Genomic DNA, 13,305 nt, shown 5'->3' on the forward strand with positions numbered 1-13,305 from the left:
AGTTTCATGCTCAGAATATGAATCACTGGATTGTCCGTTCCAGACTAGATTATTTGCAGACCACCGTCATTTAGCTGGAATATTGCAGAGTGCGGCGGTAAACAACACACAAACAATCTGTCAAAATCACAACACTTGTCGATAGTAGTGTCGTTGGAGTTCTCTCCCTTCCCACGTTCCGGGACGACTCTTTCACCATGTTAACACACGCGATACTTTGGGTTGTTTGTTTGTTGTTTAACGTTTATTGAGAAATGGAGAGGCACGTTACACTACAATAAAATGTCCACGTATTATGGCTTTCATTTGTCGACGGAATCGTTTAAAAAAACATATTATACTCCAGTGTCTGTTAGATCAATCAACCATGCTTTTCGACCAAGATATAGAAATGAATTTTTATTTTTGGTTTTGTGTTTTTAGCACCTTGGAAGAAGATTTTAGTTCAGCCTTGTCATTTACGCCTCGTTGATAAGAAGATGTCGATACGAATTAACAGAACGCATAAACCGGTTGATATAGTGACAGAAGCGTATGTAAAATGGAACATCTGAACTGGTTCTCTGTCGTTCCGCTGACTCCATATGAGACCAGGTCCCAGTTTATTGAAGCCATTTGACTTTGTGTGCTGGCGATTAGGTGCCTCACACTGGCAGTGTGGGTTCGAATCCTGGACGGGACTCAACCCCAAAATGTACGAGAATCTGTCCTTTGCCAAGAAAGTTTTATCCCAAATATAGCATTTGTTACAAAACAGCAATACCTCGTTAATCCAGACCTTATCCTCCACATGTTGGTTGCATCAACAAAGTTACTTTAGACGTGCCAACAGAACTCCGGAATGCGGCGTTTCTGGATTAACGGGGTTACACTGTACATGAATATACTCTTAACAGAGGAAAGGTCCCCAGCAACCTATTCTGGTTGTAAGATTTGTTGATTTGCTGTTTAATACAGCACTAAAATATTCAAGACGTATGACGGCTGTCTGTAGATATTCGAGTCTGGATCAGACAATTCAGTGGTTGACATCATGAGCATCGATCGACACAGTTGGGATACGATGGCATGAGGCAACCAAGTCACCGAGCCCGACCATTTGATCGCCTCTTACAACCAGCAACCCCTGAAGATCCGGGTTAGAATTGGTCTTCAGCTGTATTAAAGAGGCGATTAACGGTATCGGCTGGACAGGAGTGATGACTTGGTCAGCTGTTATACTGCACGGTGCGGCTGTTTAAACAACAAACAAAACAAACTTAACGGAGTCTTTCCGTCCTCACTCTTTGATAACAACTATGTAAAATTTGGGTATAAATTCATTTTGGCAAAAGGTGGGCAGCTACATGCTGAACTGTTTCTTTATGAATATGAATCGGAATGTCTTCCCGGTTGGACAAAATCAAAACAAGAAAATTTGACCAAGTAGTTTAACTTCAGTTTCAGGTATATCCATGAACTGAAATTGTCAATTCTGTTGCACTGATTTACCCAAATGAGCTAGAAATAAAACCGTTAGTGTAAGCGCTTCATGTTTCATATTTAGATATATATATGCATAAAGATTTGGAGTGACTAAAATCTCTCCACAAGACTGTATGACAAGAGGGATGACTTCAACTTTCCAGTAGTCAACTTTCACTCTATATCCAGCAATATTCCGGCAGCTCCAGCCCTTGAATTCAAGAAACGACCTATCGCTCAAAGGCTGTATGATCATGGTCATATCAATCAAAGCCTCACCAAAGCTTTCAAAATGTCTTAGGGTAGACATATGGAGAAAATTTACAAACTTCCATGCAATTCCTAATTCTGACTTGTCCCTGTGCTTTTTCTCTCAGGTAAACAATTGACTTGCCTCAGCATGTGTTTATGACGGTGGGGCAGGATACGCTCGCTTTTTCACGAAACCTGGTACCATCACTATTTGGCAGTGATTCATAAACATAAGTGAAGAACTGGGTAGGAATTGGTCTTCAGCAACCCATGTTTGCCGTAAAAGGCGATTGTGCTTTAGGCGAGTAACGGGATCGGATGGTCAGGCTCGCTGACTTGGATGATGCATGTCATTGTATCCTAATTGCGTGGAACGATGCTCATGATGTCAATCACTGGATTGTCTTGTTTAGACTCGATTATTTACAGACCGCCGTCATGTAGCTGGGATATTGCTGAGTGCGGCGTTAAACAACAAATAAACACAATAAACAAACTTAAGACACAGACTGATGATATGGTTGGAATAGTACAATGAACACTGACCTTTTAGAACTTCGGAACGATCAATTCCAGCACCAAACAAGGGCAGGTAACTCTTGACATCGTGAACTAACACAAAACCATTCAAGAACCATTCCTGTCCGTTGTTGACTGCTGTTCAAATCCGGCCACTACAGCACTTGATATTTTTACTAGTGGTTCAATCAGTTGCTGCCAGTGACAATTACTACAAATTGATATACAACAGTTTCTACATACACATAATAACTACATGCATTCCTTGTTTGGCACCATTACATTTGGTTTGTTAATATACATGGTTTTCAAACAAGCCGTCATATAGCTGTAATAATGTTGAGTGCGGCGTTAAACAACAAACAAATAATATGCTCTTCTAAATAATATTTTGTAGTAACATTATTTTATCAAATTTGTCGACTTAAAATGTCAAAATAAACATTTACAAATCTGTGTGCAAAATTCCACTTGTGTCAGATACTTGAAATTATATCGCAACCGTTAAAATTTAAAATTAACGTCAATCTGCGATCTTTCAACAGCGGGTCATGTGTCGCAATGTTTAAGGTCAGAGTTGAAAAATGATAACGGTTTCTGTGTAGGTTATCAAAATAGAGTTTAGATCACAAAAATGTCAGGTCAGAGTTTTAATGCTGTTTATAGTCATATAATCTGGTTCGACTTCCACGAGATAGGTTTAATGATCTACAGAAACATTGGATATTCCAATACCATCAAAAGTGTTTATGGTTAGCCCAGTGTTAATCAGTTGGAGATGGATGACATTAACGCTGGACATTCCTTACACCGGAATCTCCGAGGAACCATCTGATGGTGTAATGCCTGGAAGGGAAAGGTAAATACACGTACCTTTCATACTTAGTTGTGATCTGTTCCACCAAAGATTTCCTTATTGACGAAATTTTCCACATTTTCAACCTACGTTTAGACGTGTGTATGGTTGTTTTTAACGCCGAACTAGGCAATTCCAGCTACATGATGCAGAGATCCAGATAAGCTGCGTATCTGCGTAAAATACGCATCAGAAATGCAGAAATACGCAGTAAAATAATATCCAAGCGTATCAAATACGCAACGAACATTACAGATACGCTACAAAAATAAAACTTGTGCGTATATTCAAAATATTGTGAAGTAACCCTGCGTATTCGATTGGCAAATCAGCAACTTATTTTGAAATTATAAACGGGCATACCGTCAACCTTGCCAAACTCCACGATGACAGTTACATCATGATCATTTGCCATCACACTTTCTTGTGGAAGTATCGTGTTATTTTTTAGTCCTATAAAGCTCTCGAACCCACACAACACCAGTTTGCAGGGACTAGATGAATAGTGTTTTTAAATATTTAACTTAAATACCCACATGTGTAAAAACTAGTGGGTAACAGAAATTTGAATACCCAGATAGAATAGCTGATACGCAGTGATTTTAAAATGCATGGGTAAAATACCCACAACACCAAAAGCTTATCTGGAGCTCTGATGATGGCGACATGTTTATCTCCCGTAGGAGTGGCTTAAGCACTGTGTACTTATATATTGTATGTAACCCCATGGTGGGCATAAATAAACTGTCCATCCGTCTGTCTGTCTGTCTGTCTGTCTGTCTGTCTGAGTAACGGGGCCTGATACAGTTTGCTGGGGACCAGTTCTAACCCGGAATCCCCCCGGTGGTGTTCTGAAACAGACACATCGTCCATGCATGCTTGGTGGAATCTTTCAACCACTAGGTTGATATGCATAATTAAAAATGGACTTGCAGACAAAGTGGTGTTTCTTGAACATGAATACAACTTACTTGGCCTGCCAAGCTGGCCAAAGAAGGCTTCCTTTAATGAGACTGGCAAAATTAACATTTACAAATCTGCAGAATTCCACTTTTGTCAGATGCATGAATGCATTGTGGTTATGGGGTAATCTCACAAACGGACCCTGGAAAAAAGGTTTAGATTTTTCACCAACTGAAAGTGAAGAGTATTTATCGGTTCCCTTATATTATATAGAATCTATTTCAAGACATTTTACCAAAAATAATTCTGAAACATTTTCATTTCAGAGACGTTTGATAGTGAAGTTATGGACGGATCCGGGAACTGCGGAGGTGTTGGTGGTGCGGGTGCGGCGTGGTGGGTGGTAACATTGTACATATTCGTCTTGTTTCACCTTTCATAGATTTCAAACCTTTAACCGAATATAACCAGATAGGCCAGAGCTCAAATATCCCATCTCATTTTAATGTCAGCGTTCATTACAACCATGTGGATTTTGTCATCATAAGTATAAATTCATCTTAACGTAATATTTGAATTTTATTTATCAATGGCGATATGACAGAATTATACCTCGTCGTAATTTAAGCTCCTTACAGCGTCGCGTGATGAATATAAGCATTGACATGGGGTGTACGTGATGCAAAGAGCCTACACATAAACACATTGTCGTCTGGAGCACATCTGGCTTGATGGCCACAAACAAACGCTTCAGCATAAATCTCCGTTTGTTTTCAAGGTGAGGTAAATGATAAACATGGCGGTAACATAAATTCGTTGCCTGTCGGCTCTGGGTACACGGGCTCACCGAATGTTTTGCAGCCTCCGTGGACTAGTGGTAGAACGTCAGCCCAGAGAGCGGAAGGTCCGGGGTTGAAAATGGTACTTATTGTTACCCTGGCTGACGCTCGGCATTTAGGGGCTAAAGCAAGGACTGGTCTTCATGTTAAACTGCGACATGGTATCTCAGTGGGTTAGCACTATGAAATCGGCATTAGTCCGGACTAGTACCAGCAGCCACACACACGTGCATGCGCGTCGCTATATATGTGTAATAATCATCGACGCGACGTTAAACCCCATTTCACCTCACATCATCTCACCTCAAACCGTATTTCCCGAGATTTTAGCCTATAAGCCAGTGCATATATTACTTGCCGTATATATCGCCTTTCTATTGGACCAATTCGCCACCAAGGCCGCAGGGGTGACGTCACCATTTCAATTTATCTTATACTACCTAAGCATAGAATGTATGTCTCTCGCTCATGGGTGTATTTTGATTGGACGCCTATTTTGGCATAAGCGAAGCTATGGTGGCGAATGCGTCCAGCGTATCATAGATAATACCCTGGATAAGGGAGGATGACATATTACATACACCGATACCTACTTTGTAATAATATGTGTTTGAAGAACATGTCGTATCACGAGCAAAATGTATCCCAGAAAACATAATGTAGTACATATCTTAATTGCTACCCTGTTAACGCATATCTCAATAAAGTGCAATAACAGCAATATGTTGAGACCACCCCCAACTCAGGTGTAAGGTCATGGTAACTTCTCAGTCTGCCTACATCTCAATCTGCCTACCCTTTTTTTATAGGCAGACTGAGTATAAATTAGTAATTAGTGTAGGCTGACTGAGAGTAGTGAAATGCTATCTTACCTGGTGAAAAATCGAATGGTCCACAATGTAACAGTAACAAAGGAAGATGTTGCTTTACATTCATGTGGTATCAACAGTAGATCGACAAACGGCCTTTCAGACACGGTCATCACCACGGGACAGGTGTTAGGTAATTACCTCAGGCTATAGGCCGTCATACATGCATGACAACAAACGAATATGGCCTAGGTTTATCAGTTTACCTGTAAATGTACCGTTTAAAAGGCTAGGGTAGGCTAGGGTAGTTTAGGTAGGTTACCATGTGGAATTTATCATATTTATAAATATATCTTAACGTATATGTAAAATATATAATTTTTATTGACCGATGACGTTATTGTAAATTTCAATGAACCACGCTGCGTACAACTGACAAAAATTTACCCCGCCGCAATTTTAAGCTCCTTAAAGCGCCCCGTAATGAATATAGATTTGTGGGATATGTCGTACCAAAATGAAGGGAATGTGTCCAATGGATATTGAATACTAAACATGAAACGATTGGTCCACAGGGAAGATGTTGCCCCGGAAACGAGCCAGGTGGCTGATCCTCCTGGTTCCTGCAGGCTAAGCACACTTCTGTGAGTATTTGGGATTACGCTGCACGGGTGCCCATTTCTAGTTCAGACGTTATGGTGATTTTTTATCACGATTAGTCGCGCTATAACGGGGGGTGTAGCATCACACAGACATTGTAAATAAGCAGACGATGGTTTGTTTTAAAGAGAAAGTTGTCTTTTATAAGTGAATGAGATGTTTTAGAGTTGTCCATGTCATAAGTGAAAAAAACTACGAATGTTTCGTCCGAAAACCTGTAACACGGGGATCTATCTGTTACCATTCTGTTAAGTCTTCAGGATATTTTATCCCGACAGCCGTTCTATCACTGTCAACTGCCTTATTAGATTTGTTATTTGACATCATCCCATTCATATCAGGGAATTCTCGTTCAGCAGTGCTTTCCATTTCGGTTTCGTTTGGGGCTCTGCATTCTCTCCGTTTCTGTCATAATTACATATTTCACATTAATTTACTCTCGGGGTTTGTTTCATGTTTTCCTTTTTCATCATATTCTTTTGGGTTTTTTCTTTTAGATTATGTTTATTTGTATTTGGATTGTATGTCCTAGTTTCCCTGTTTTCCATGTTGCACATTAGCAGTATACAGGAACGTCGCTCATAAACACACCTACACAGTTGTTTATATAATCGCGCTATGAACTCTACAGGGTGTGGACAAAGGGAGATAATCGAAACCGAAAAACTCGTATCTGGACCGGAAGTGTCACTGTCATCCTGTGTTTTGCGTTTTGGACAGTGTAATTTCATTCTTTTGACGAATGAAATATCTCTTTCCAAGGTTGATATAATGACGATTTACCGGTGATATTTACACATAGAAAACCTGGTAAGTAAAACAATAGGTAGCACTACATGTGTTAAGCCGTTTGTTCGGCTGACGATTAGGATTCGTGAATTGACTCATCGGCACTGGGTGTTTGACAGACCCTTCAGAGTTCGGTCACGATTTGTCAACAAGTTGTCGTCTGTCACAGGGTGTTACAATTCATTACAAGACGATAATGTAAGCAGGAGGTGGCGAGGTACGTATTAATATTAAAAATGAAAAGGATGAATTTTATTGATGAGCTTCTTTTGAATACAAAATAAAACATAAATATTCCCGTAGTAGGCGAAGACTTGTAGAACTAGAATCTGGACAAAAGGCGCCATGTAACCCTATGTTATGTAATCGCCTCGTGCTGATGTAATCAGATTAAGCATTTGGATGGATACCCAGACAACAAAAGCAATATATATTATTAAATTTGAAAGATATCCCTTGAAGATGACGCTTCGGTAATTGTTTGCAGCACGTTAAAAATATGAAAATGATGGTCATTTGGTATTTGCTTCGCCCATTGGACCCTTTATAGGAGAGGCCAGAAAGCACTTTCCTTAAATTGTCTTTTTATTGTGTCAAAGTGGACTTTTTGTTGAGAGGGACTTGCTTTTATAATTTATGTTGTCTTAATGTGGTTTATTCACTCCAGGGATTTAACTAGCATACCTAACTATTTACCATTGACAAGCAAATTATTTTGTTCAAAATTGGGATTTTCTTTTAGATTCATGTTGTCTGAAACTCTGAAAAATGGTATTTTGTCATTGCATTTAATGGAATAATGAAAAACTAAACATAAAAGCCTCCTCCTCCTTTTTTGTCCTTTTATCAGTGAAATACATGTAGCCACGAGTAAAAATATCTCCTTTCCCCGTCACGAGATGAGAGAAACAAAATATTTCACTTGACACATGGAATATCCTGTTTATTATATCCATTTTGTGTAGATATCTACCCGAAAATTAAATTATTGCATTACAAATGTAAAACCTTGAAACGTAACCTCTCCCTACCCACGCTCCGGCGCAGTGGTGACTTAGCATAACACCACTGCCACAGGCTTATTTGCATATCAAGTGACAAGATATGTTTGTTTGTGAAGACATCAGAATAGAACGGACTAATGCAAGTATTTGGGGGCGCTTTACATATTTCTTTACGTTTCTCCACCCCTTGTAGTTGCGCCTTAAAACAAGTAACAATAATGTTGCTTTGAAAAACGAACACTCTCAATTGACGAGTTAAATGTTAAAATTAGTTTGTGGTGAAACATTTTCAAGAGAATAACAAATGTCAAGAAGCGGTATTTAACTGCATAAATGACCATCTGTCGTTATTTGACCTTGTCAATGTGGAACTAACGTAAATAGGAAAGCAACAGTTTGTGTACAGACAAGACACTTACAACAAAGGGAGATATTGTCTAGGGAGGTAACTCTTGTAAGACAGTAGTTCCGTCAAAGTGTTATGTTCACTGCCGTGAAATATCAAGTGTTATGTTAACTGTGCTGCACAGTGAAATATCAAGTGTCATGTTCACTGCAATGAAATATCACTTTCTCAACTTCAGAAAACACAGTGAAGTATATAAATATTTTTATTATAAAAGACACCTCTGTAAAGCCATAACACATCAATTGGAAATTTGTTATTCCAAAATTAAGGTATGTTAACTGACGTTTGCTGCAGCTCAGCAGGTCTAGATAAAACCCAGCTCTTATTCTGTAATACAATAGCATGGTCTGCATTTGAAATTAAGTATAAAAGTCAGTGGATTCTTGTCATAACTCTTTATACTTGGCACTTCATGATTTGAGGTTGCCATAGTTTAAAATACTGAGACAACAAACAAAAAGGTCTCCAGGACGTTTGTTTAGTAACACTGGTTTGACACAGTTGCCTCCTCACGTACCTTGCTGTTTTTAACACATGTAATGGATTTTGCATTATGTATTTTTATGAAGTATTTGGCCAGTTTGCATTAGGAAGAGCATCAGTATCTGAAGTTTCATGCTCTATTGTAGATAAACAAGCATGAGTACCACGGTAAGCATGACCAATGTTCGAAATTAAGCATGAAAGGCAAGCAATCTCACTTAAATCAGATCTAAGTTCTCGCTGCCGCTAAACAAAGATCTGAAGACATCCCATTACGGGTCACGTCGGAACGACCTTTCGCGAACCTTGGCCTCCCACTGAAATGACAAACAAGAAGTCGACATCAGCCAATTAGAAAGCAGCTTTCTCGAGCTTTACGGCACTCGTTTCAACCTGGCGACTTCCATTTCAGACTACGCTTGAAAAATATGTTGACACAGTTCTCGATTCAAATTTTGAAAACTGAACTAACGAACATTCCGGAATGTCTAATATATCATTGTGATTGTTTGACAATGCTTCCCATGTACTGTGCAACGACTCCTCCGTTCAAATTTTTATCATGTTCATCCCACGCAAACGAGAGCTAGACGATAATTTTGACGGAATCAGTCGTACGGGCTGTAACTGTCGTTCAAAATACCCTGTGTTAACGTTTTCGAGGTTGCACTGTCCCTTTCATGATCTGGTAAGCGACGCTTTGATTGGTCGGATGAAGCGTCATTCTGACGTGACCTGTAATGGGATGTCCTCAGATCTTAATTAGCGATAGCGAGAAGCAAGATCTGATTTTAATGAGATTGGAAAGGCAAGAGGTCCTGATGCCAAGCCGAATGCTAAAAGTAAGGATTTAAAGGGCAACCAGATTCAAATAATATTGCAGTAATACTGGGATCCCACTTCTTCCCTTCCTTGGGGACCCCTGGTACTTGGTTCTGCAGTTGGTTATGTATCCCATAAGCAATCACATGTCTGATCACAGATATCAGAAATATATTACATTCGCAAAATTTAAATATATTACCGTATTTGATGTAATAAGCGCTCAGGGCGCTCTCAAAATTAGAAATAGGGGCTTCTTATTTACTAGTTATTAGAATAAAATTTGGTGAAAAAAAGTTGAGAGATCGTAAATTTCGTGGTTTATGTTGACAGCCTGAAATGATACAAAAGAAAAGTCTGTGTGTATTGTACACTACAGATATATTTTTCCAGAATTTAATTGCCCATAATTAAGGGTGCATATAACACATGAGTGAGTATTATACACAAATAGATAAGTCTTGTGTACATTGATCATTCTGAAGGAATTGGGATTATTCACTAGCCATACTAGTATATTAGCAAATATCGCCATGGGCGCTTATTAAAGCCGGGCGCTTATTACGTCAAAGAAGGTATGTTACATTAATAACATATAATGTTTTGTTTGTTTGTTGTTTAATGCCGCACTCAGCAATTTTCCAGCTATATGACGTGTAATAGACATCATTGAACATATCAACTATAAATGCAGATGCATCAAACTACATGCACAGTGTTTGTTATCATGGTTACAGCCAATATGCCCACCGAGTGTATAATACAGTATAAAAGAGTTTGATAATTAGAATTCTGACAATTCTCCATAGAGCAGTGAGAGGCTTGCTCCTGCTCCTGAGCTGGGGGCATCAATCATGTTGTTGCATTGTGACACACATAATTAATTGATCATTTTAACAGCGTACCTAGTGGTGCATGTAAGTAGTGCCTGGATTAGCAATAATTACTCACTAAATCAGTCTTTTTGTTCGACAAGTTATGGCAGGAGTTGCAACGCTGGTTGATCCTGAGGAAGGGGGGTAGGGGAGGGGACTTGACTTATTAACAGGGCCGATCTCACTATTTCAGAGTTGCATAAGTGCAGGATTGAAACTGCTGGTACATGGAAACATCCATTATCAGGTTGTTTAGTGCAGGTGGGATCCATTATCAGGTTGTTTAGTGCAGGTGGGATCCATTATCAGGTTGTTTAGTGCAGGTAAGATCCATTATCAGGTTGTTTAGTGCAGGTAACATTCATTATCTGGTTGTTTAGTGCAGGTAACATTCATTATCAGGTTGTTTAGTGCAGGTAGGATCCATTATCAGGTTGTATAGTGCAGGTGAGATTGATTATCAGGTTTAGTGCAGGTGAGATTCATTATCAGGTTGTTTAGTGCAGGTAAGATCCATTATAAGGTTGCCCAGTGCAGGTAAGATCCATTATCAGGTTGTTTAGTGCAGGTTAGACCCATTATCAGGTTATTTAGTGCAGGTAAGATTCATTGTCAGGTTGCACAGTGCAGATAAGATTCATTATCAGGTTGTTTAGTGCAGGTAACATTCATTATCAGGTTGTTTAGTGCAGGTAGGATCCATTATCAGGTTGTTCAGTGCAGGTAAGATCCATTATCAGGTTTAGTGCAGATAAGATTCATTATCATGTTGTTTAGTGCAGATGAGATTGATTATCAGGTTGTTCAGTGCAGGTGAGATTGATTATCAGGTTTAGTGCAGGTGAGATTCATTATCAGGTTGTTTAGTGCAGGTTAGATCCATTATCAGGTTGTTTAGTGCTGGTTAGACCCATTATCAGGTTGTTTAGTGCAGGTAAGATTCATTGTCAGTTTGTTTAGTGCAGGTTAGACCCATTATCAGGTTGTTTAGAGCAGGTAAGATTCATTGTCAGGTTGCACAGTGCAGGTATGATTCATTGTCAGGTTGCACAGTGCATGTAACTTCCATTGTCAGGTTGCACAGTGCAGGTAAGATCCATTATCAGGTTGTTTAGTGCAGGTATGATCCATTATCAGGTTGTTTAGTGCAGGTTAGACCCATTATCAGGTTGTTTAGTGCAGGTAAGATTCATTGTCAGGTTGCACAGTGCAGGTGAGATTGATTATCAAGTTTAGTGCAGGTGAGATTCATTATCAGGTTGTCTGGTTCTTTAGTGCAGGTCACTTCCATTGTCTGGTTCTTTAGTGCAGGTCACTTCTATTGTCTGGTTCTTTAGTGCAGGTCACTTCCATTGTCTGGTTCTTTAGTGCAGGTCACTTCTATTAACTGGTTCTTTAGTGCAGGTCACTTCCATTGTCTGGTTCTTTAGTGCAGGTCACTTCCATTGTCTGGTTCTTTAGTGCAGGTCACTTCCATTGTCTGGTTCTTTAGTGCAGGTTACTTCCATTGTCTGGTTCTTTAGTGCAGGTCACTTCCATCGTCTGGTTCTTTAGTGCAGGTCACTTCCATTGTCTGGTTCTTTAGTGCAGGTCACTTCTATTGTCAGGTTCTTTAGTGCAGGTCACTTCTATTGTCTGGTTCTTTAGTGCAGGTCACTTCTATTGTCTGGTTCCTTTGTGCAGGTCACTTTCATTGTCTGGTTCTTTAGTGCAGGTCACTTCCATTGTCTGGTTCTTTAGTGCAGGTCACTTCCATCGTCTGGTTCTTTAGTGCAGGTCACTTCAATTGTCTGGTTCTGTAGTGCAGGTCACTTCCATCGTCTGGTTCTTTAGTGCAGGTCACTTCCATTGTCTGGTTCTTTAGTGCATGTCACTTCCATTGTCTGGTTTTTTAGTGCAGGTCACTTCCATTGTCTGGTTCTTTAGTTCAGGTCACTTCCATTGTCTGGTTCTTTAGTGCAGGTCACTTCCATTGTCTGGTTCTTTAGTGCAGGTCACTTCTATTGTCTGGTTCTGTAGTGCAGGTCACTTCCATTGTCTGGTTCTTTAGTGCAGGTCACTTCCATTGTCTGTTTTTTTAGTGCAGGTCACTTCCATTGTCTGGTTCTTTAGTTCAGGTCACTTCCATTGTCTGGTTCTTTAGTGCAGGTCACTTCTATTGTCTGGTTCTTTAGTGCAGGTCACTTCTATTGTCTGGTTCTTTAGTGCAGGTCACTTCCATTGTCTGGTTCTTTAGTGCAGGTCACTTCTATTGTCTGGTTGCACAGTGCAGGTCACTTTCATTGTCTGGTTGCACAGTGCAGGTCATGAACAAAGGATCTCAATACATGTGTCATGACCCATGTATCTCGATACATCGTGTATCATGAACTATGTATCTCAAATATAGTTTATCATGAACTATATATCTTGATAGTGTATCAAACAATGGATCGATTCCAAAAACTATTGATGGAGAACATTCAAATGCAATATTAACATGAGTTCCCTATAACATATACAATATATCAATATAATTTATGTATGAACTCAGAGCTCCATATAACTTTTTGAGCAATTGAGTTTTTACTCTAGGATTTCTATTTTAATTGGGTTATTACATTTTATTTTTCATTGGGTAA

The 13,305-nt window shown here is 39.4% G+C and overlaps 1 protein-coding gene across 1 annotated transcript in view; it reads left to right on the forward strand.

Annotated features, from left to right (window-relative positions):
- Nucleotides 1-6,975: 6,975 nt before the first annotated feature.
- Nucleotides 6,976-13,305, forward strand: part of LOC124112501 (arrestin domain-containing protein 17-like) — a 28,726-nt gene continuing 22,396 nt past the window's right edge. Inside the window, exon 1 of the mRNA XM_048397560.1 lies at nucleotides 6,976-7,112. The gene's annotated coding sequence lies outside the window, so the exon portion shown is untranslated. The remainder of the gene's footprint in view (nucleotides 7,113-13,305) is intronic.

This window comes from Haliotis rufescens, unplaced genomic scaffold (assembly GCF_023055435.1).
Source record: "Haliotis rufescens isolate VD_foot unplaced genomic scaffold, xgHalRufe1.0.p SCAF_17, whole genome shotgun sequence".
Lineage (NCBI taxonomy): Eukaryota > Metazoa > Mollusca > Gastropoda > Lepetellida > Haliotidae > Haliotis > Haliotis rufescens.